The sequence below is a fragment of the Puma concolor genome, chromosome B1 (assembly GCF_028749965.1).
Source record: "Puma concolor isolate L17-30 chromosome B1, mPumCon1.1.hap2, whole genome shotgun sequence".
Lineage (NCBI taxonomy): Eukaryota > Metazoa > Chordata > Mammalia > Carnivora > Felidae > Puma > Puma concolor.
The window spans coordinates 15,871,597-15,894,768 of NC_141670.1; the positions used below are offsets into that span (position 1 = coordinate 15,871,597).

At 43.6% G+C, this 23,172-nt stretch overlaps 1 long non-coding RNA gene and 1 pseudogene across 1 annotated transcript; one reads left to right on the plus strand and one right to left on the minus strand.

Moving 5' to 3' along the window:
• Positions 1 to 5,867: 5,867 nt before the first annotated feature.
• Positions 5,868 to 21,130, plus strand: LOC147581481 (uncharacterized). Its single transcript, XR_015249953.1, has 3 exons — positions 5,868 to 5,930; positions 6,913 to 7,082; positions 19,211 to 21,130. It is a non-coding gene; the product is annotated as an uncharacterized LOC147581481 (long non-coding RNA).
• Positions 21,131 to 22,046: 916 nt separating this feature from the next.
• On the minus strand, positions 22,047 to 22,870 carry LOC112869929 (non-selective voltage-gated ion channel VDAC3 pseudogene; annotated as a pseudogene).
• Positions 22,871 to 23,172: the final 302 nt, after the last annotated feature.

Sequence of the window (23,172 nt, forward strand, 5' to 3'; positions counted from 1 at the left end):
TAGAAACAAACAAGTGAAGGGGGGAAAAGAGCGATACAAGCCAAGAAACAGACTCTTCACTGTAGAGAACACACTGATGGTTCCCAGAGGGGAGGGGGGGGTGGGGGGGGATAGGTGATGGGGATTAACTAGCACACTTGCTGTGATGAGCACTGGGTGATGGATGGAAGTGCTGAACACCTGAGACTAATATTACACTGTATGTTAACCAACTGGAATTTGAATAAAAACTTAAAAAAAAAAAAACAGGTCGTGAGGACAGCGACTTTTGAAACCTAAGAGGGGTACAGAAGGCCAAATAGGAACAACTTTTGTCAGCAGGACACAAAGGAGCTTCGTGGGGGTATCACTGCTTAGGAGCAACTTCTCCCCGACCCCTCCAAGCAGGCTGCCCAAGCAAACACGCCCATGGCAGCGTTAATTTCCCCACCTAACGTTCTCCCTGAAGATTCCCCCGTCTAAGGACAGGTTTGGGTCAGCATTGGCATGCATGCTGAAATTTGCCCGATCTTTCTGTCTTTTGCCTTCTTAGTTCTGCTAATTCACCAGAGTCTGAACACTAGGTTCTCCTCCGGGTCCCTGAGCCTGGGGATGTGCCTTGCAGGGGCATCAGCAACGAAGGAATGAGACAGGCTGGGATAATCGGGGTCTCCGACCAACAGCAGCCAAGGATTTGCTTAGTGAGCTGGAGAAGGGTGGGATTGCCATCAGACTGGAATACAAGTGTCATCTTGAGTGAAGGAGGGGGAGAAAGGTGGAGTGAACACTTCCTTGGCTCCCGAGCTGTCAGGAAAGTTGGGCAAGGCCAAAGGGCGTCCTGAGACAAAGTCACCAGTCAGTGGAGTCCCACGTATCCCACAAAGGGGCCCGTCCTAGCGCCCTGCCCCCTCAGTCCTCATTGGCGGGGCACAGCCTGTGGGAAGGGTGATCTCGGTGAGGCAGAGGTGGATTTCAGAGAGAGCACAGAGGCCGGTGCCCTGGGCCAGTTATGCCCCCAAGCAGTCGGAGGTCTGCATCCTCAGGGCCCCTGTAGGCCCACGTCCAGGCTCTGTCTGGAACAAGCTGTGTGGACCCAGCTCGGCTCATACACAGAGCAAGTCCATATGACACGGTGGAATGTGCCCTGGAGTTGGCATGGAGGTTCTGGGTGAAGCCCCCGATCGCCACTAGCTCTGTGACCTTAGATGAGGCGCCAAACCTCTCAGAGACTTGGTTTCTTGATTTTAAAGTAACACTCTCTCCCAGCGTCGTGGGGAATGACACGAGCCCACAGGTGCCGACCGCCTGGTACAATGTACGAATAGGCATGTTGTGACACAATCAACAAAGAGCAATTGTTAAAGACTGATGACAGGAAGCCTGGAATTCTGCTGTGAGGAAAGTCTGTGGCAATGATAGGGATGTGCCCACCTTTGTGGTTATGTTTGTACCGTGCTGTGAGCTAGTTCAGGATTCAAATTCTGTAGGGTCTCATCACTTAGTAGATGTCGGTTTCTACATTAGGTTCTAGGCAGATTATTTGTTTATTTATTTAAAGTGTATTTATTTATTTTGAGAGAGAGCATGCACGCAGTGGAGGGGCAGAGAGAGAGAGGGAGAGAGAGAGACTCCCAAGCAGGCCCCGAGCTGTCAGCGTGGAGCCCAGTGTGGTGCCTGAACTCATGAACTGTGAGATCATGCCCTGAGCCGAAACCTAGAATCGGACAGTTAACCGACTGAGCCACCCAGGCGCCCCTAGGCAGATATTTAAAAATTTTTTTTAATTTTAAAAATGCATAGGGATTGGGGGAGATAGAGTATTTCCAGAAAGACCTAAAAATTTTACAAAAGATGGCTATTCTGCTGCTCCCGAATAATTCACGGTTGATGATAATTCATGGTTAAGTCATTGGTAGCTGCTTCATGCGTCCTGCTTTCCTTTTCTGCCTTCCAAGAAGAGGAAGATGCTGGTGAGAAAAAGCTGTCTTAGTTAAAGGGTGTCCCTCAGTTTTTATCGTAGGCAAACATTGAGGTTCGAAGGGCCGGACAGCCACCTCTTAGATGGCTATTGGGTAAGATCACACGCCTCAGCAGTGACTGAGACCTCATCCAGAGACTCAGATTCCTGGGCAAATCACTCATTTCGTGAAGGGTTCCAGAGGATGGAGTGTGTGATGCTGGAAAGCAAAGCTGGAAAGATCCCATGGATTTATTTCTAAATAGTTGAAGGATTCAGAACTGTATAGATTTTATTCTGAAAATGGTTGAAGCAGACAATACGATGTCAGACCCTTGGGTTGTAATGTTAGCTCTGGGGCTGCGGGTAAATGAAATGACACGTTGGACCGGTAGGAACAGGTAGGAACCGGGTGGCCGAGGGTGGAGCCTGCACCACACCGAGTGAGTCACCCCCGTAACAATTTACTCGACTATGAGAAAACAGGCCACTCCACCCAAGGACACCCAAGGACACCCCCAGAGAGAAGATTCCCCAACCAGGCTACTTGCCTCCCTGCTGATCTCAGTGAAGTGTTTTGCTTCATTCTGCCACCACCCAAAGATTAAAGGCGGTGATTTCTCCTCCAAGGGCAGCGATTTCTCCTCCAAGGGCAGCGATTTCTCCTTCAAGGGCAGCCCTAAACTGACACCTTTCCCAACTTCTCCTTCCTTCTGGCCATGCTAACTCTTCCACTCTATGGCAGTCCTGCATCCGTGGCCAGTTCAAAGGGCACATGACTACAGCGATGAGGGAATAAACCAGATGCAGAGAGAGGGGTTTGACTAAGCCAGGCTTTCCAAAAGTGAGGTTCACCGCCTGCCCGCCTCAGTCACCTGGAGAGCTCATTAAGAAGGAGGCTTCATCAATCTCATCTAGACCTACTTATTCAGAATGCCTGGGTGTGGAATCCAGAATCTGTATTCTCTCCCCCACCACACGTACAGTAATTTTCCCCAGGTGATTCTTCTGCACACACAAATATGAGTCCCAATTAGATGATGTCTCAGCTCTCAGATCAAAAAAAAGTCCTGCGGCTTCATGATCCTGGTTTGAGAAAATTTATCTGATTTTTCAGTTATTTACAGTCTTAAAGTTTCACGCTCCTTTTTCTCTTGGGTATTCTCTTTGCCCCTTCTCTTTTATTAGTCAGAGATCTATTTTTTAAGTCTCATCAAATTATTTTATTTTATTTTTTTTAATTTTTTTTTTTAACGTTTATTTATTCTTGAGACAGAGCATGAACGGGGGAGGGTGAGAGAGAGGGAGACACAGAATCCGAAACAGGCTCCAGGCTCCGAGCTGTCAGCACAGAGCCCGACGCGGGGCTCGAACCCACGGACCTCGAGATCATGACCTGAGCCGAGGTCGGCCGCTCAACCGACTGAGCCACCCAGGCGCCCCTCATCAAATTATTTTAAAATAATATACACAGTATATTACACACAAGACTCTATGCTTTGCATGGGGGATGGGATACTTCCAAAAATACATAAGGTGACCTTCCTGAAAGGTGTATTCAGGTCAGAAAAGGAGCTAAGAGCGTGTGGAACCAACTTCACTGCACGGCTGAGGGCAATCCCAGGACCCTAGGAACCCTCCCCCACCCCCGCTCCTGATTGGTCAATGCTTGGACATGCCAGTTAATAAATATCAGAAATATCAATCCTGGCAATAAGTAGAAAGTTCTTCAAGATTTGAGAGGAGGAAGATATCACAATCAACTGGGACAATGGGGGGGGGGGTGGGGTCCATAGAAGTGGCAATTGAGGGAGACTTTAAAGGATAGGTATGACTTCAATGGGAAGAGGACATTTCAGTAGAAAAAAAGTATGAGAAAAGGCACAGGTGCAGGGAATTGTAAGATGTGATCGTGGGAGAGATTCAGTTTGGATTGAGCAGAGAGGGGTTTAATTGGAAACATGGATGGGGTATCCGTTCTCTAGTGCTGCATGACCAACCACTCCAAAACAACAACAATTACCTATCTTGCTCATGAATCATGAATTTATTTCATCCGTGGCAGCTTAACTGGGGGGAGGGGCTGGGGAATTCATTTTCAAGATGGCTCTCTCACGTGGCTGAAAAGTTGGAGGTGGCTCTCTGTTCTTCCTTATGTGGGCCTCTCTGCAGCTTGGCCTTCCTCACAGCCACTGGGTTGCAACGTAAACATTCCAAGAGGGCCACATGAAAGATCTCTCACCTTGTATGACCTGGCCTTGGGAGTCATAGTGTCACCTCGGCTGTGCTCACCAGTCTACCCAAATTCGAAGAGTGGGAACAGAGACTGCAACTTTTTTTTTAAATGTTTATTTATTTTTTAGAGAGAGATTGAGAGACAGAGAGAGAGAGCACAGGTGAGCAGGGGAGGAGCAGAGAGAGAGGGAGAGAGAAAATCCCAAGCTGGCTCCATGCCATCAGCACAGAGCCCCACGCAGGGCTTAATCTCACGAACAGCGAGATCATGACCCGAGCCAAAATCAAAAGTCTGAGGCTCAACTGATTTAGCCACCCAGGCACCCAACTTCAGAGACTGCAGCTCGTAAAGGTAGGAGTGTCAGAGTCTTTGTAAGAAGAGTGCAGGAAGGGAGATATTGATGTAGCCAATATTAGAAAATACATGTGAAATAACTCTAATAATGTATTAGTAATACAAAGTGCTTTTTAAAAACATAGATGATTTCATTATATGTAGCACAACAACCTCCCAAATAGGTAAATAGTATTCTTTTTTTTTTTAATTTTTTTTTAACGTTTATTTATTTTTGAGACCGAGAGAGACAGAGCATGAACGGGGGAGGGTCAGAGAGAGGGAGACACAGAATCTGAAGCAGGCTCCAGGCTCTGAGCTGTCAGCACAGAGCCCGACGCGGGGCTCAAACTCACGGACCGCGAGATCATGACCTGAGCCGAAGTCGGCCGCTTAACCGACTGAGCCACCCAGGCGCCCCAATAGTATTCTTATTTTGCAGATGAAAAAAGAAACTCAGAGAGGTGGAGTGGAGAGGTGGATGTGCCATGAATTTGATGAAACTTCACTAGCACTCACACCTTCTTCCAAAGCCCTAGGAGACGCCCAGAATGGTGGTTACATAGCCATAACTTTCATAAATATTCAGAGGTAAGATGTATTAAGTGCAACTGGTTAAATCTACTGTACTTTTTCACCTTAACCTCTCCTCCATCCCATTGTTCCTTGTGTGAGGTGTCATTGGAGGGGAGATAGGCATTTTGGAGATCCAGTTGAGGGGAAATTAAATTACGGATATATTTATTTTTGGTGGAGTGAGACATATTGATGTGTTTTTCAGTGACTTCAAGGTATCTAGTTAAGGTATTACTGGGAATCCCAAAGTACAACGACTTCCAGGAATACTCCTAGAGCTTATTGGCTGACTCATCTAGTATTGTGATTCTGAAGTCCAGGACCAAAGCTTATAGTGTGATATGGCTTTGCTCTATAGCACCTGGAATTAGAATTAAAATATATGGGTAGTGGAGGAGAAATAAAGTTGAAAGGCACATAACCAGAAGCTTGTCCATGGAGAATGCTTTTGATCAGGACGGACTTGCTATATCTTCCCAAAGGCAGAAAAAAGTTCAAGTTCAAGGAGAGAAGAAAAACACTATGATACCAGTATTAAGAAAGAGGGTCTGGGGGCGCCTGGGTGGCGCAGTCGGTTAAGTGTCCGACTTCAGCCAGGTCACGATCTCGCGGTCCGGGAGTTCGAGCCCCGCGTCGGGCTCTGGGCTGATGGCTCAGAGCCTGGAGCCTGTTTCCGATTCTGTGTCTCCCTCTGTCTCTGCCCCTCCCCCGTTCATGCTCTGTCTCTCTCTGTCCCAAAAATAAATAAACGTTGAAAAAAAAAAATTAAAAAAAAAAAAAAAAAAAAAAGAAAGAGGGTCTGTCCTGAAAGTCTCTGAAAGGAAGGCTGGATCTCAGAGCCGCTGACAGGTAAGGAGCGATGCCTGCACTGGGTTTACAGGAGGTGGGAGAGAGATGAGGCTCCCTAGTTCTCACCATAAAGAGGAATTTGCAGAGAATAGGAGTATGGTCACCCTCGTGATCAACCAGCAACAAAAAGCTGTTTTTTTTGTTTATAATTTATAATTTATAATTGTATTTTATATAATTTATATAAAATTATAAATGTTTATAATTTATAAATTACCATTCTTTACATGACGCTGGGTGGGGATCCTGGAGTGTGGAAGGTGACACACAGGATTAGACGGTTTCTGACCTTGTGATACAAAGTCATGTCCAGTGAAGCTAACTCAGACTGGCTTGGGGAGTGAAACCAATAACAGAAGGAAAAGCAAAAATTACTTATACAATGCAGCAACTGTGTCTACGCTATTTGTTGGCACATACTATTTGTCGCTTGAGATGGAACATAGATATCGTGTTTGGGAAAGGATAGATGGGAAAAAATCACCAAAGTCCCGTGCTTACCCAGGGCAGGAATTAGAGAAATCCAACTGGAGAGGCTTTGTGGAGGAAATTGATTCTAAGAATCACTTACAAAGTGGGCTGGGGAAGGGAGGTTATTCCTGGGGCATGCTCCAAATAACACTTGGGGGGTTCAGCTCCTGATGGAATTACTGTGTAAGAAGTGAAGGAATTTCGAGTGTGTTTGAGAGGAGTGATCTAAAACCCACAATGACTGGGGCACCTGGGTGGTTCAGTATGTTAAGCATCTGACTTCGGCTCAGGCTCAGGTCATGATCTTGTGGTTCGTGGGTTCGAGCCCTGCGCCAGGACTTCTGCTGTCAGTGCAGAGCCTGCTATGTACGGATCCTCTGTCTCCCTTTCTCTCTGCCCCTCCCCCACTCACTCTCGCTCTCTCTCTCTCTCTCTCTCCCCCTGTCTCTCAAAAATAAACATTAAAAAAAAATAAAACCCACAATGAAAATAACTGCTATCATTTTTTTAGACACCTATGTGAAACCAGAAAAAAAACCAAAGTCGGTAAAATAATCTTCAATCCTGACGATGCCTTTGAAAGAGACCAGACAATCTTGGATGTGTTTGCTAAAGGTCTTAGGACTCAGGATGTCATCAGAAATGGTGCGGTTGGGGTCAAACGGGCCAGGCTGATGAGTGGTAAGTGAGACCTGAAGAAGACAAGAGTTGTAAGACCATGACCATGGCCCTGGCGATGGGAGAGGGGGCGTGTCTGCGAAGCGATGAGCCGTGGTAAGGGGTGGACAGGAACTGAAGCTCACTCTGAGGTTTATGGGTGGTGCTGGCCTCCCCGAAAACAAAAAATAACCTCCTGTGTTTCTTTTGCGACTATCTCCAGACACAGCCTGGTCCTCTGTACACGTACCCCTCTAATGAATGGATGAACAGGCAGCACCCGCTGACTTTTATTGCCACCTGGTTTCTGCCAGTCTGGCTTCCAGCTGTCACCACACCAACTGCAGAGTCTTTTCTGGTCCCCCCCCCCCCCCCCCCGGTCTTTCCTCCCCTCAGCAGCCCTGGGCACAGAAGACCTTTGTCTTCTTTGGAAAATCCCTTCCCTGTTGTGGCTTCCGTCATCTGCATTAACTGTCACTTTTTTTTTTTTTTTTTTTTTTTTTTTTTGGCCTTACTGTCTCACCTCTCCCTCTGCTCCTTCATTTTGTCTTTCAATGGCTCCTCTCTAATCTCCTGTTCCCCAAATGCAGGCACTCCCAGGTGTCAGTCTGAGTCTTCTGGTCTTCTCTCTATCAGGCTCTAGTTCATTTCTGTTTTACAAATACAGACAATTGTTACAGTAATCCCCCAATCTACATCTCCAGAGTCAACCTTTTGGTCAAAGAGTCTAGTACATAGTCCTCGAGGTATTACCCTCATTTCACGCTCCAAATATCCAACCCGTTCCTAAAACTAACTCTGTCCCTTGCTTCCTGATTTCTGGTCATGTCATCACACTTCTCCGATTCTCCTACATTTGTGTCTTTGGGTCTGTCTTTTCCTTTGTCCCCCAAATCAGCCGCCAAAGTCCTATGGACTCATCTTTGCCGTTTTTGTAAACTCGTTCCCACCTGTCTCTCCTTATCCCAGGAACTCCAGGGTGTAGTCTGTTAGCTGTCTTTCTCTAAACTATCACCTGGAAGTGCTGCTTTCACGGCAGTGGTAGTAGCAGGAGTATCACGTGTTAAGCGCTTACTGTATGCGAGGTACTTTAGCAGAAGCTTGAAATACATTACCTCACTTAAGCCTCTCCCCCTATGAATGGGGGGTATCGTAAAACATATTTACAAACAAGAAGACAACCTCGGCAAGCTCAGCTGTTTCCCAGAGTCATTCAGCTGACGTGGAGTGTGGCCTTGAACTCATACCTTGTCTCATTCCAAACTTTGCCATGCTATGGATGTGCTAAGATAGCCACAGCAGTCTCCTGTTATTTACCGGGTCAAGCCCAGCACCCTCGTTCAACATCCAGTGTCTCCAGAATTGAGCTTGACCAACCCGTCTAGGTTACTGCTTTCTGCTCTCCAGAGGGGACCCTTCTTCCTAACTCCCCCCACCTTCCTGGGTGGTGGGTGGAGCACAGACATTGAATCATGATTCTGGCATTTAGTACTTCTCTAAATTGGAGTTCTCTCATTTGTAAAATACCCAACCCCAAATCCCAGATTGTGGCGAGGATTAGATATAATGAAGGTACAAGAGCCTGGCATGGTGCAAGGCACATACTAGGGGCAAAATAAATAGGACCACTCTGATGGTTACTATTATTTCTGCTTCGGTGCCTTTGTGCATGATATTCCCCACATATGGAAATGCTTGTCCTTCCTATTAGTCTTGCCTAACAGTTCTTGTTTTGTTTGTTGGTTTAAATTCTAGTTAACATAGAGTGTGTTATTGGTTTCAGCAGTAGAACCCAGTGATTCATCACTTACATACAACACCCAGTGCTCATCCTGACACATGCCCTCCTTCATGCCCATGACCCATTTAGCCCATCCCCCCCACCAACCTCCGCTCCAGGAACCCTCAGTCTATAATCTGTATTTAAGAGGTTTGCCTCCCTCTCTGTTTTTATCTTATTTTTCCTTCCCTTCCCCTATGTTCATGTGTTTTGTTTCTTAAATTCCACATATGAGTAAAATCATATATTTGTCTTTCTCTGACCGACCTATTTCGCTTAGCATAATACACTCTAGTTCCATCCACATTGTTCCAAGTGGCACAATTTCATTCTTGTTGATCATCGAGTAGTATTCCATTATATATATATGTGTGTATATATATATGTATATGTATATGTGTATATATGTGTGTATATATATATATATACACACCACATCTTCTTAATGACTCATCAGTCGATGGACATTGGGCTCTTTCCATAATTTGCTATTGTTGATAGCACTGCTATAAACATTGGGGTGCCCCTTCAAAACAGCATACTTGTATCCCTTGGATAAATAACTAGTAGTACAATTGCTGGGTCTTAGGGTAGTTATATTTTTAATTTTTTGAGGAACCTCCATACTCTTTTCCAGAGTGGCTGCACCAGTTTGCATTTCCACCAACATTGCAAAAGGGTTCCCCTTTCTCTACATCCTCGCCAACATCTATTGTTTCCTGAGTTGTTCATCTTAGCTATTCTGACAGGTGTGAGGTGGTATCTCATTGTGGTTTTGATTTGTATTTCCCTGATAATGAGTGATGTTGAGCATCTTTTCACGTGTCTGTTAGCCATCTGGATGTCTTCTTTGGAAATGTGTCTATTCACGTCTTTTGCCCATATTTTCACTGGATTATTTGCTTTTTTGGTGTTGAGTTTGATAAGTTCTTTATAGATTTTGCATATGAACCCTTTATCCAACAAGTTGTTTGCATATATCTTCTCTCATCCTGTCAGTTGCCTTTTAGTTTGTTGATTGTTTCCTTTGCAGTGCAGAAGCTTGTATCTTGATGAGGTCCCAATAGTTCGTTTTTGCTTTTGTTTCCCTTGCCTCTGGAGACATGTCTAGTAAGAAGTGCTGGGCTGAGGTCAAAGAGGTTGCTGCCTGTTTTCTCCTCTAGGATTTTGATGGTTCTCTGTCTTACATTTAGGTCTTTCATCCATTTTGAACTTATTTTTGTGTATGGTGTAAAAAGTGGTACAGTTTCATTCTTCTGCACATCGCCGTTGAGTTTTCCCAACACCATTTGCTGGAGGGACTGTCTTTTTTTTCCATTGGATATTTCCTGATTTGTTAAAGATTAGTTGGCCATATGTTCGTGAGTCCATTTCTGGGTTCTCTATTCTGTTCCACGGATCTATGCGTCTGTTTTTGTGCCAGTAGCATACTGTCTTGATGATTACAGCTTTGTAATCTCGCTTGAAGTCTGGAATTGTGATGCCTCCTGCTCTGGTTTTCTTTTTCAACATTGCTTTCGGCTATTTGGGGTTTTTTTCTGGTTCCATAAAAATTTTAGAATAATTTTTTCTAGTCCTGTGAAGAATCCTGGTGTTATTTTGATAGGGATTGCATTGAATGTGTAGATTGCTTTGGGTAGTATCAATATTTTAACAGTATTTTTTCTTCCAATCCACGAGCATGGAAAGTTTTTTCCATTTCTTCGTGTCCTCTTCCATTTCTTTGATAAGTGTTCTATAGTTTTCAGCATACAGATCTTTTACCTCTTGGGTTAGGTTTATTTCTAGGTATCTTATGGTTTGGGTGCAATTGTAAATGGGATCAGTTCCTTGATTCTTGATTTCTCCTTCTGCTGCTTTATTATGGGTGTATAGAAATGCAACCGATTTCTGTTTGTTGATTTTATATCCTGTGATTTTGCTGAATTCATGGATCAGTTCTAGCAGTTTTTTTTTGGTGGAGTAATCAGACAACAAAAAGAAATAAAGGCATACAAATTGGAAAAGAAGGAGTCAAAGTTTCACTCTTCACAGGCAACATGATACTCTACGTGGAAAACCCAAAAGACTCTAGCCAAACAGTTCTTACAGGCCAAATCCCACCTTTATTAAACTCCCCTATACTCCAGAAAACACTGATCTCTCCCCTCTGCAATTGTAGACACACTTTTTATACACTTGAGATGATTAGTATTATATATTATCTTATTTTCCAATGGTTTCATGTAAATGCGTCTCACACGTTACTTGTGAACTTGGTTGTATTTCTTCTGTTCTCATCCTTTTTTTTTAATGTTTATTTATTTTTGAGAGAGTGAGAGAAACACAGAGTGCAAGTGGGGGAGGGGCAGAGAGAGAGGGAGACACAGGGTCTGAAGCAGGCTCTAGGCTCTGAGCCGTCAGTACAGATCCCGACACAGGGCTCAAACCCATGAACGGTGAGATCATGACCTGAGCCGAAGTTGGAAGCTTAACCAACTGAGCCATCTAGACGCTCCTGTTCTCATTTTTCTGTTTGCATCTCAAAAGTCCCGGCAAAGGGTACCAGAGTGATTTGTTAATTGATTGATGGAGAAATTTAAACATTCGGAGAAGGAAATTAAAAAATTATGAGAGAAAAAAGAGCAAATTGGGTATTATCTTGTTTGATTTGATTTAGTAATCAATGGCTTGTGTTTAGGTAGCCCTGTAAGAGGCCCGGACCAGGGGAGGAGATTCAGAAAAACAGGTAATAACAGCTGTATTCTAGGGAGAGAGAAGGAGTAGATCTCGATATTATCGAGGTCTTACTTTGAAGAAATGATTTGAGATACATTTTCAGGGAGTGGTAGTGCAAGAGACACAGCTAAGTGTGAAGATTCAGTGGGCTGGAAATAGTGAAGGGACGGTCCAAGACATTCATTTTTTAAAAATAACATAAAAACCAGAAAGTATATTTCAACAGAAAACCCAGAGGTTACATTAAAGAAGTAAGGTTGTGACTGACCTCAAGAGGAAGAGGAAAAGCCTTGACTGAGCTCAGGGACCCAGCTAATTGGGTCTTGGAAAGCCAGAAGCTTTGCTTAACTAGCTACTAACAAAGGAAATTAGATAACCATATTACTGTGAAAGACACCAGATCACATTTATTGAGTGATCTGAAAGAAGTGAAGGAGCTAGATACGAATGCTTTGTGTTGGTTTCTGAGACTGAGTCACACCAAAGCCATTTGACTGTATTCACTCAGTTGCCCAAATAGGCAGACATCCTGATAAGCTCATGAAGCTTGACGTGTGAGACTGGCCACCATGGATGAGAAGCAAGGATAAGTTGAAAGGAGAGGATGTGTTCACAGCTTTAAACCCCCTTCTAATTCTGCTGAGAAGATGTAACTTACATGACTTAAAGTGGAGGCAGAGTAAATAGTAGGAGTGTCATAAGTCAGTTGTGACATGCCATCTTTGTGCCATGTAGCGAGGCTGTTTACTCCAAAGACTCCTTTGCTTCTGCAACATAAAGGAGAAGAGGAATGTTTCAGCCAAGTCTGTGTCAAACAGTCCCAGAAGTCCCGCGATTCACCTCAGATCCAGTCAGGTAATAAGCATGTGGCCTTACCCCTAATCATTCAGGGACATGGCTTCTTTCATGTAGTTCCACTGTCTTCAACACAGGATTTCAAGCTCATCCTGGTGTCCTCCAGTCAGCAGATGGGGGAAGAAGGACAGAACCTCCTTAGTCCCTCAGGGCCAGTTCACTTTCACTACATGCCATTGACGAGTGCTGGTTGTCGGGCCTCATGCCCATGCAATGATGATTGGGAAATTAATTTCACTATGTTCTTAAAAGGATGAGATAAGCTTGGTGAGTCAATCTCTTTAGAGAAAAACATAGTATTGTGCCGGGTAAAAAAAAAAAAAATTCAGGTAATGATTCATATTTCTCTACCAATCAACACACCTATACACATGGAATGATTTAACCTTCCGTTTCAAACAGATGTTTTGGGTTGTGTAAACCCAAAAAGCATATGGGTCTTATGTGCTTTCTGGTAAAAACATTTGTGTAAATGCATATTGTAAGAGTTTGTTTGTTGAATGAATGTGTTATTAAATCAATGAATTGTTTACAGTGATAAGGTGGAAGCTAACTTTGTCCCACCAATAATCAAGGAAATTAAAAAAATTTTTTTTTTCAATGTTTATTTATTTTTGGGACAGAGAGAGACAGAGCATGAACGGGGGAGGGGCAGAGAGAGAGGGAGACACAGAATCGGAAACAGGCTCCAGGTTCTGAGCCATCAGCCCAGAGCCTGACGCGGGGCTCGAACTCACGGACTGCGAGATCGTGACCTGGCTGAAGTCGGACGCTTAACCGACTGCGCCACCCAGGCGCCCCTAATCAAGGAAATTTTAAAACTCTAAGAAGCAGAAATGGGAAAGGAACTATGAAAAACTAATCAGTCAGCCAACAATTAGAGCATACATCAAGAGACTAAAAGTATAGAGCATTGAAATAGTTGAAATCCAGAGACTATTTTTTTTAATGTTTATTTTTTTAAGAGAGGGAGCATGAGCTGAGAGGGGCAGAGAGCAAGGGGGACAGAGGATCTAAAGTAGACTCTGTGCTGACAGCTGTGACCTTGATGTGGGGCTTGAACTCAGGAGCCGTGAGATCATGACCTGAGGTGAAGTCAGATGCTCAACCAACAGAACCACCCAGGTACCCTGCAATCCAGTGACGTTAATGTTCCATAATATCAGGGTGACATTTCGTTTCAAAGGTTAATTGCTTGTTTTAGGTCTCCAAAACACTTTCGGGTTGAAGGAAGTTGTTATGGTTTTCACACAAGTAACTTAATGTACAGAGTAGAGGGTATTTTACGGAAAGTGGCAAAGGTAGATTTGAAGGTAAAATCACCTGACCAGTATGATATAGCTGATATAGATAGAAAAGGTCATTCTGAGGCCATAGCAGGAGGGATAGGAGTCAAAAATAGACTAGAGCTCTTTGTCTATGATGGAGAAAATTTTCAGACTCTCCTCCTGGATGACAGATAGATCTACTTAAAGAGTTAGCCCAGGAACCATGCTTTCTTCCCCAGAGTCCTCGGATAACAGAAAAGATGCCTCAGCTCTAAATTCAGAGTTTTCTAGCAGGAAGATGTCATCGAATTTAATGCCCATTTTAACTAGGAGGAAATAAAGCCTCAGAGCAGGAAAATGATTTGCCCGATGTCACAGATGGAGTGGACCATCCAATTCTACTCCATAAAGGCATAGTAGCAAGACCATCGTTGTGTTGAAATTGAGGCTATTTGGGTGTAGTATATCATAGGTCCTTTGAAAAAAATGGGTGGTGGGGAGTAGAGAAAGGAGGTGTGCCCTAGTTTCTGAAGCAGTGGGTGAAGGAAGAGTCCATAATCAGGTGGGCAAGGCCTGGAGCTAGGGGTGCGAGCAGCCTTCAGGTGCTCAGGAGCCAAGAGGACCAAGCACTGCTCCCTGAAATCTGTCTGTTTATAGCAGGAAATGACAATATGGGTCAGTTCATGCCCCAGAGATAAGGCCAGGATGGATGCCAAGGCCACCAACAACTGAACTGGAATTCAGAATAAAGCTGGCCTCCCCTAACCTAGAGACTAGGCAGGGCAATGGACCCGACTCCAGCTGGAGTGCCCAGCTAGAGAGGAGTGCAGCAAGAGAGAGAGAGCTGGGACTGTTGGAAGCACTTCTGGAAGCTGCCGGGTCTGACGCACAGCAAGGTCCCTCAGGAGTCACCTGAGCCCAGATATTATTATAACCAGGCCATGGAACTGGGGCTGGGCTGTTGGCTTATTCTCAAGCCCCACCAGGCATGAGAGGAAGGTGGAACCCCTCATGTTTTTGTATCTGTGGCATTCAGGGCTGGCTCTGGGGCTGGGACTATGAGAGGGAGTAGCTGGAAGTGGATTAGGAAGCAGGGCCCCAGACGCAGGCTAGATTAAGTAGAAATGAAGAACAGACTCAGAACCTCTGTGCCCACCCAAGGTCCGAGATAGGTCTTCTAAAGACCTAGAATCTCAACTCAGCATTGTCACTTACTGGTTGCTTGAACCTGGGCAAATTTTTTGCACCCTCTAGGTTGCAGCTGCTTCTTTTAAAAGGTGAAAATAATATAGTTGAAAAGTAGGGACACGAGTCTCAGCGAATTGGTGATTGACTGAAGTTCTGTGCAGGTGGTGGGTCGTTGGAGTGTTAAAGGGGCTGAGGCACCAAGAAGTTCTCTCTGAGCTAGAAGGTGCTGGGTGGATGCAGATGCTACCCTTCACGGTCACCTTTTCTCTGGGGCAAAAACCCATTGGGGTGCCTGGGTGGCTCAGTCAGTTAAGCATCCCACTCTTGCTTTCGGTTCAGGTCATGATCTCATGGTTTAGTGAGTTTGAGCCCCGCATTAGGCTCTGTGCTGATAGCTCAGAACCTGGAGCCTGCTTCGGATTCTGTCTCCCTCTGTCTCTGCCCCTCCCCCACTCATGCTCGCTCGCTCTCTCTCTCTGCAAAAATAAATAAACATTAAAATAAAATAAATAAATAAATAATAGCTTTTCTAGGGGGCGCCTGGTGGCTCAGTCAGTTAAGCTTCCGACTCTTGGTTTTGGCTCAGGTTGATCTCATGGTTCTTGGGTTCCAGTCCCGCATCGGGTTCTGCATTGACAGTGCAGAGCTTGCTTGGGATTCTCTCTCTCCCTTTCTCTCTGCCATTCCCCCACTCATGCTATCTCTGTCTCTTTCAGAATATATAAATAAACTTAAAAAAAAAAAAAAAAAAGAACCATTTTCTGAAATATTCCCTCACAGGTCAATTACCCATTTTCTCCTCACGTGACCACGACCAGGGTTGGACAAAGGCCATGAAGAAAGAACTGCCTACCTAAATAATGTTGCAGCCTAGACCCACTGGAGTGTAGCTTCACTAACAGCGGACATGTATTAAATCCTTCAATCGCCAGGTTCTACCTGAGATACTTTACATTTATTACCACCCCTGACAACCCTGTCACGTAGTTTCTATTATGAGCCCCTATTTGCAGATGAAGTCACCAAGGTACACACAGAAATTACCAAAAGTGGTGGAATCAGAATCCGAACTCAGGCAGCCTGCGTTCACTCACCCAACCACACAGTCTTTCTTTCCTAGATTAAGCTACTAGGTCATGAACAGGTAGCGATAGAGAGTAAAGAAGGAATTTTCCATGGGAGCAACTGATAGCTGGAGATTTGGGGGAAAAGGGAGATGAAAAGAATTGAATGGAGAAGAAAAATGTCAAGTTTTTGTGGGGGAAACAGAGAGTAAAATTTTTCTTGGGAATAAGATCAAAACAAAGCCATCGAGGCTGGTTGTATTCATGTGTCATATACTGATAAATTGAACCTTCATCGGATAGCTGGAATTAAACATTGTATCAGCCTTCAGGGGACTCACAGTCTAAAACCAGACGTTCGCACACCTCTAAAGTCTAGTTTGATGACGAGAGGTTTCTGACAGAGGATGGAAATCACTGCCTAAAATAGATCCTTAGGCCAGAGGTCACAGAAGAATTACAGGAGGACTTCAGCAAAGACATGGGTGGGGGTCCCCTCTGAGGGTCTCCCATCTCTCACAGAGGGAAGCATATGATTTCTCCTGTGTCTCCTCAGAGCAGAGATGGGGGGGGGGTCTCTGCATCATGAGCAGTATACTCAAAATCTGCTCATCCAGGTCAGGCCCTTCCCTAATTCTGGCTAAGATCAGACAAGGATGAAAAAAACTCGGGGTCAATTATTTGAGGGTGGAGAGGGCATGTGGAAATGAGGCCACTGGGGACTTTCTACATTGCAAAACCCTGAAATCATTCTTGGTTTTGCGCTGTTGTAAGACGAGCCAAAAATTAGCAACCATTTCTTGGTGGAGAGGTGAGGAGCCAGTAAATCTACTAACCTCTGCCCGATATTTTCATACTAGCTTTGTGAGTCCCTACAAGACGTACAATGGTCTAACAGAAGTAGACAGAGCGGTGAAAATAATTATTTAAAAGTTATTGCAGGTAAAATTTTATTTATTTATTTTTGAGAGAGAGATCGTGAGCAGGGGAGGGGCAGAGAAAGAGGGAGAGAGAGAATCCCAAGCAGGCTCCATACTGTCAGCGTAGAACCCCACGCGGGGCTCAAACCCACGAGCTGTGAGATCATGACCTGTGCCAAAATCAAGAGTCGGACACTTAATCGACCAAGCTGTCCAAGTGCCCCAGGACTGTTTTTAAGGGGATAAAAATCTTGGTACCAGAAAAGAGCTCTTAATCTTTTGAACACTGACCTAAACTATTTTTGTGGTGGAATAGAGTGAGTAGGATTAACAGAGCAAGTGGATTCCAGGTGCTTCTGGAAGCCAGGAAGCCCAACACATAACGAGGAGAAGAGCAGGATGGTTGAGTGAGCAGGAGCTACAGGTCTCATTCCTGATATTTTGCACCCCACTCCACCTCCTCACCCACCATCACCAGACCCTTTCCTCTCTACGATGAGAGCATATGAGTTGACACCAAGGGAGAACGCCCATCTCAAGCCAGTATCGCTTTTCATAATTACTTCCCTTCTTCCACTTACACTTTTTCCCCAAGTATAAAAATAGCACACTCATTGACAAGGATTCAGGACATACAGAAAGGGTCAAAGAAGAAAATTTCTTAGAGTCTCAGTATCTGTTATCCTTTGCACTAAGAGTAGGGGTCATTTGTCTTGTTTACCAAGCTCTATCCCCCACATCCTGGAGGACTAAGTGGCACATAGTAGGTGTTCAATACAACACCTTTTTTGTAGGCATCAACCATATTTTTCAAATGAATCAATCAGCATACAGCGATGACATCTTTGTATCTAATTACACATTATCTAATATTTCAAAGCATACATTTTTGGGTAAACTTGGGCATATAATTTTTTTCTGTGCATTTTTATTGTGGTAAAATACACATAACCTAAAATTTATCATTGTAACTATTTTTTTTATTTATTTTTTTTAACGTTTATTTATTTTTGAGACAGAGAGAGACAGAGCATGAACGGGGGAGGGTCAGAGAGAGGGAGACACAGAATCCGAAACAGGCTCCAGGCTCTGAGCTGTCAGCCCAGAGCCTGACGTGGGACTTGAACCCACGAGTCGTGAGATCATGACCTGAGCCAAACTCAGATGCTTAATCGACTGAGCCACCCGGGCGCCCCATAGCATAATATTTTCAATGTTTACCCACTCTGGAGCATATTAAGGCTGAATACTCTTCCATTGCATGTATATTATAACTGCATAATAAATATAGTTATGATAATCATTATATATTCATCCATTTTATTATTTTATTTGGGGGACACATTCTATCCGATTGAGCGACAATTTCCCTATGAGTTCATAAGAGATGACCTAATCATTCTCCTATGCTTGAACATTTAGGTTATCTCAGACTTAAGCCATGGTACGTAAGCCTGGAACCCCCTTGGACATAAACCTCGGTCCAGGTGTGTGACTGATATCACCGTTTCCCAGTAATAGCTTCCTGGAAGGTGAATTACTGTGACAGTTATGTTATCTAAACTTCTCTTGAGGGTTTCTTTCCAATTTGCTTGTCAAATGGTTTTCCAGAAAGATGCATGGTTCTTCCAGTGGTGCGTGAGAAAGTCTACTGTACCCTTTCAACACTGAGTGTATTTATATGAAATGTCTTGCTAATTTGGTTGATGAAAATGGTATCTTGTTGACCGGAGTTGCATTTGATGGGTTATTTTTTAAAAAAATTTTTAATGTTTCTTTATTTTGAGAGAGAGAAAGACAGAGACAGAGCGTGAGCAGGGGAAGGGCAGAGAGAGAGGGAGACACAGAATCCGAAGCAGGCTCTAGGCTCTGAGCAGTCAGCACAGAGCCCGATGCGGAGCTCGAACTCATGAACTGTGAGATCATGACCTGAGCGGAAGTCGGACACTTAACCAACCGAGCCACCCAGGCGCCCTTTTGATGGGTTATTTGACCTCACTTGGACAGTCTCTAATATGTCCATGTCCTTCCCAGCAGCTCTCAATGCACCAAGAGTGGAGGAGTCTGTAGTTGTGGGGGTGAGGGCAGGGAGGGTGAAAGGTGAGGAACAGGGGAGTGCGGACCAGCTGGCTCTGTGTATGATTATGTGGGGCTCCGATAAGTTAGCCTCTACCTGCATTTATAATGTCCTGAGTACTTAGCTAAGCTCAGCCCTCTGCTACAATTTCAGTCATTACAACCTGAATTCTCTCAGTTTCTCAGGCTTGCAGGCTGACTTCTGTTCATCCGCAGTCCTAAATAATTCCTACACAATTCCTTTGGCTTACCACCAACAGGTGTTATTATTTGCTTTTTGCAGATGAGAAAAATCAAGCGTCGAATACCTTGAGGAACTTTTCAAGGAAACACAAGTGGTAAGTAGCCAATCTGGGATTTGAGTTACCTGACTAGAAACCTATGCTTTTCCCACTACATCACTCTTAAAAAGCTTCACAAACTTGAAAAGTGCTCTTCATTTATACAAGGTATATAGAAAAGAATATTTATTCCTTGCATTTTACTTAGGTGTACCTTTTTAATAGCATTTTTATATAGATTGACGATATTCCCAGGTGAATTGGTAAGTGTTAGGATTTTCTATGTTTAATCTTTTGATTTTAAAAGCCCAGGGGAATGCAACAAACACACCAGAACCTAATCCTGGCTCTGCTGCTTGCTGTCTGCTAGCTGTTTGACTTTGACAGGTCACTTGATCTCTCCAAGCCTCGGCTAGAATGACATCCAACTCACAGAGTCATTGGGAAGATTAAATGTGACGATATATGCCACTGAATCTAGCAGCGTATATGGCATGCATCAGGTGGCCAACACAAAATTTTAAAGGTGATGGTGAGAGGGCAATTGGCAAAAGGAAACAAACTGGGGACAGTTCAGGAGAAAAGGAACCGATGCATTTACTGCTAGTCTATATCTGTAAGGGAAAGGAAGATACATTTTCTTTAACTTTTTGTGGACGTGTAACACAAATACAGAGAAGTGAGCAAATCGTCATAAAGCCCAGTGAATCACCCCAAGTAATCGCTCTCGTGGAACCACCTCCCAGGACAAGAAACGGAACATCAGTAACAGAGCCCTCTTGGCTTCCTCTCTTGATCCTTTTCCCCTCGGCTCTCCCCAAAGGTAACCATGTGCTTGACCTTTAAACCAATGGACAGAGTTTTCCCCATTTTACCTATATGAAACTTGGCCCCTATCTCATACCATATATAAAACATAAAGCATCTAAAAAAATATGGATGACTCTCAAAAGCATAATTTTCAACGGGGGAAAAAAAAGAGCCATTCAGGGAAGAATAGCGTTTACATAAAGTTGAGTCTTTTGAGTAACAAATTCTTAATGTAGCCATATTTGTCCATCTTTTCCCTTACTGCAATATTTTTGTCTTGCTTAAGACTTCCTGTCCATTAATCTATGATAAAGAAGAAAAGAATATATAATAGGAAAAAGAGTCTCTTCAATAAATGGTGTTGGGAAAACTGGACAGCTACATGCAAAAGAATGAAATTGGACCCATATCTTACACTATCTACAAAAACAAATTCAAAATGGATTAAAGACTTGAATGTAAGACCCCAAACCATAATACTCCTTAAAGAAAACATAGGCAGTAAGCTCTTTCAAATCTTTATGTTGTACACTTGAAACTAGCATGTTAATTATATCTCAATAAAACAATCAAAAATAGATAAATAATTTAAAATATTATTTTTTGCTTGTTGTTGGGATAGAAGGATAGATTTGATTTTTGTCTTTTGGCATCCAACAACCTTGCTAACTAAAGTCACTAATTAAATTTAGATAATTTATTGGAAGGGGAACACCTGGGTGGCTCAGTCGGTTGAGCATCTGACTTCACCTCAGGTCATGACCTCACACTTTGTGAGTTTGAGCCCCGCATCGTGCTCTATGCTGATAGCTCGGAGCCTGGAGCCTGCTTCAAATTCTGTGTCTCCCCCTCTCTCTGCCCCTCCCCTGCTCATGCTCTGTCTCTCTCTCTCAAAAATAAATAAACATTAAAAAAAATAATTAAAAAAATAAATAATTTAGGGGCGCCTGGGTGGCTCAGTCGGTTAAGCATCCAACTTCGACTCAGGTCATGATCTCACGGTTTGTGAGTTCGAGCCCCGCGTCGGGCTCTGTGTTGACAGCTCAGAACCTGGAGCCTGCTTCGCATTCTGTGGCTCCCTTGCTCTCTGCCCCTCCCCCACTTGTGCTCTGTCTCTCTATCAAAAATGAATAAATAAATAAATAAATAATAATTGATTGGTAGATTCTTTTGGGTAGTCCACGTACATCACCAAATTGCGAGTAGGAGCAGTTTTTATTCTTGTGTTCATATTCTTATACTTGTTTGCTTTTATCTTGCTTATCAGATTGGTAGGACATTCTCATCTCATTCTCATATCCAGAGGTAAAGCTTTTAACATTCAATCGTGTTGTGTAAGATTATTTATAGGTACATTTTATTAGATTCAAGCAATTTTATTTATATTTGGTAAAAGTTCTGTTCATGAATATATATTGGCTTTGGGCAAGTTCTTGTTCAGAAATTATCTGGAAGGTAACATGTTGTTTTCCCCTTTATTCCGTTAGAGTGACAAATTTCATTTTTTTTTTCAAACGTTAAACGATTCTGTTGTTGTTGTTGTTGTTGTTCCAAACGTGATGGATTTATTTCATTTTACTCTGCTGCAAAACAAAAGTTCCAGTACAGCACAGAGACCATTATCTTTTAAAAGGTCTTGAAACATGTGGGACATGCAAGACATGATGTATAAAGTGGAAGCTTGGATCACACTTCCTTTATAACCCAACACTACATTGTCGCTGAGGCACGCATGTGAAAATAACACTGGGGCACTGAACTGAAATGTGGCACAGACGTGACAATTCTTGGCCTGCCTTCAAGCACCAACCTTAGGATGGACTTAGGATCTCTAGACTTCAGTGTGGGGAAGATTATTACCATTCTTGGGAAGAATAAAAAGTTCACGCTTCTGAAATTTCACAGAAGAGTTTTAAGGCCCGAACACAGTGTGTCCATTTCTCTTCGTGTCCAGAGACAAAACGGATGCTTCACTCAAAACCACGTGAAGCTTCATAGTTCAGACCCCACCCCAAACTTGTGACCTCCTGCATTCATGTTCTTTCCATCAGTGAAAGCTGATAGCGTAGGTTTGACTACAGGCTGAAAGGTTTGAGTATAACCCAGTCCAATCAGACTGGGATTACTCACTTTGGCCTATAGAGAAGTTCTACAAGCCAGTGTGTATTTAGCAGCAACGTCAAAACAGGTGCTGGTGACAGCTACGCAAGCCAGGTTCACTGGCAATTCAGTCTTCTCATTTTAAGCCCCTGGTAGATAGAACCTCCAAATTCAGTGCCATCGTTTACATGCGTGTGCAGCTGGAGGTGTGCATCCCTGTAGCCCAGGGCAAAATGATCCTGTGACAGTTTGGATTTGGCTGTGTCAAAACTCATCTGAGAGCCAGCAAGCAACCTCCAGTGGCTAACACAGCCCAGTCATAGATGGTTGGTCCAGAAAAATCTGTATCCGCATCACCGTCAAGACAGAAACAATCTTATTTATAGGGGATTTCAATTTTCTGCTCTCCCTCAGTATAAATATGGTACCGAGAGTCAGTTTCAACCCTTCAGCCAACTTACTCTACAAAGAAGTTTCCGTCCCAAGAGTGTTGTCCATGTTCCATTTGTTGATTGAAAGTAAATCCCCAGTTACAGATCTTCTATTTGGTCTCTAGGTGGTCTGATGTTTTCCCTGTATCCGTGGAAGCATGACCAGAGGTAGAAAATTCCACTCCGCTACAAGATTTGGTTCTCAGATCTACTGACTATACCAAAACCAAATCCTCTGTTGAAGACATCCTTGGCAGCCATTCCCAGGTCATGCTAAGTCAGTGTGTTACATGTATCTCCAGCCAGAGGGCTTGTCCCCATTCTGCCAGGGCAACCAGAATATTAAACCATTCTCACATTCTTGGAATAGCCCCGTTTGGCCACAGTGTATTCACCAGACATTGCTGGATTTATTTTGCTAGTAGTTAATTTATTTTTTACATTTATGTAAAACACCATGTTATTAGCCTGCAATTTTCCTTTTTTTTATAATGTGCTTGTCAGGTTTTGGTATTGAAGTAACACTGGCCTCAGAAGACAAAATGGAAAGTGTCTCACTTTTCTATTCTCTGGAGAAGTTTATACACAATTGGCATAATTTTTTCTCAAATATTTGGTAAAAT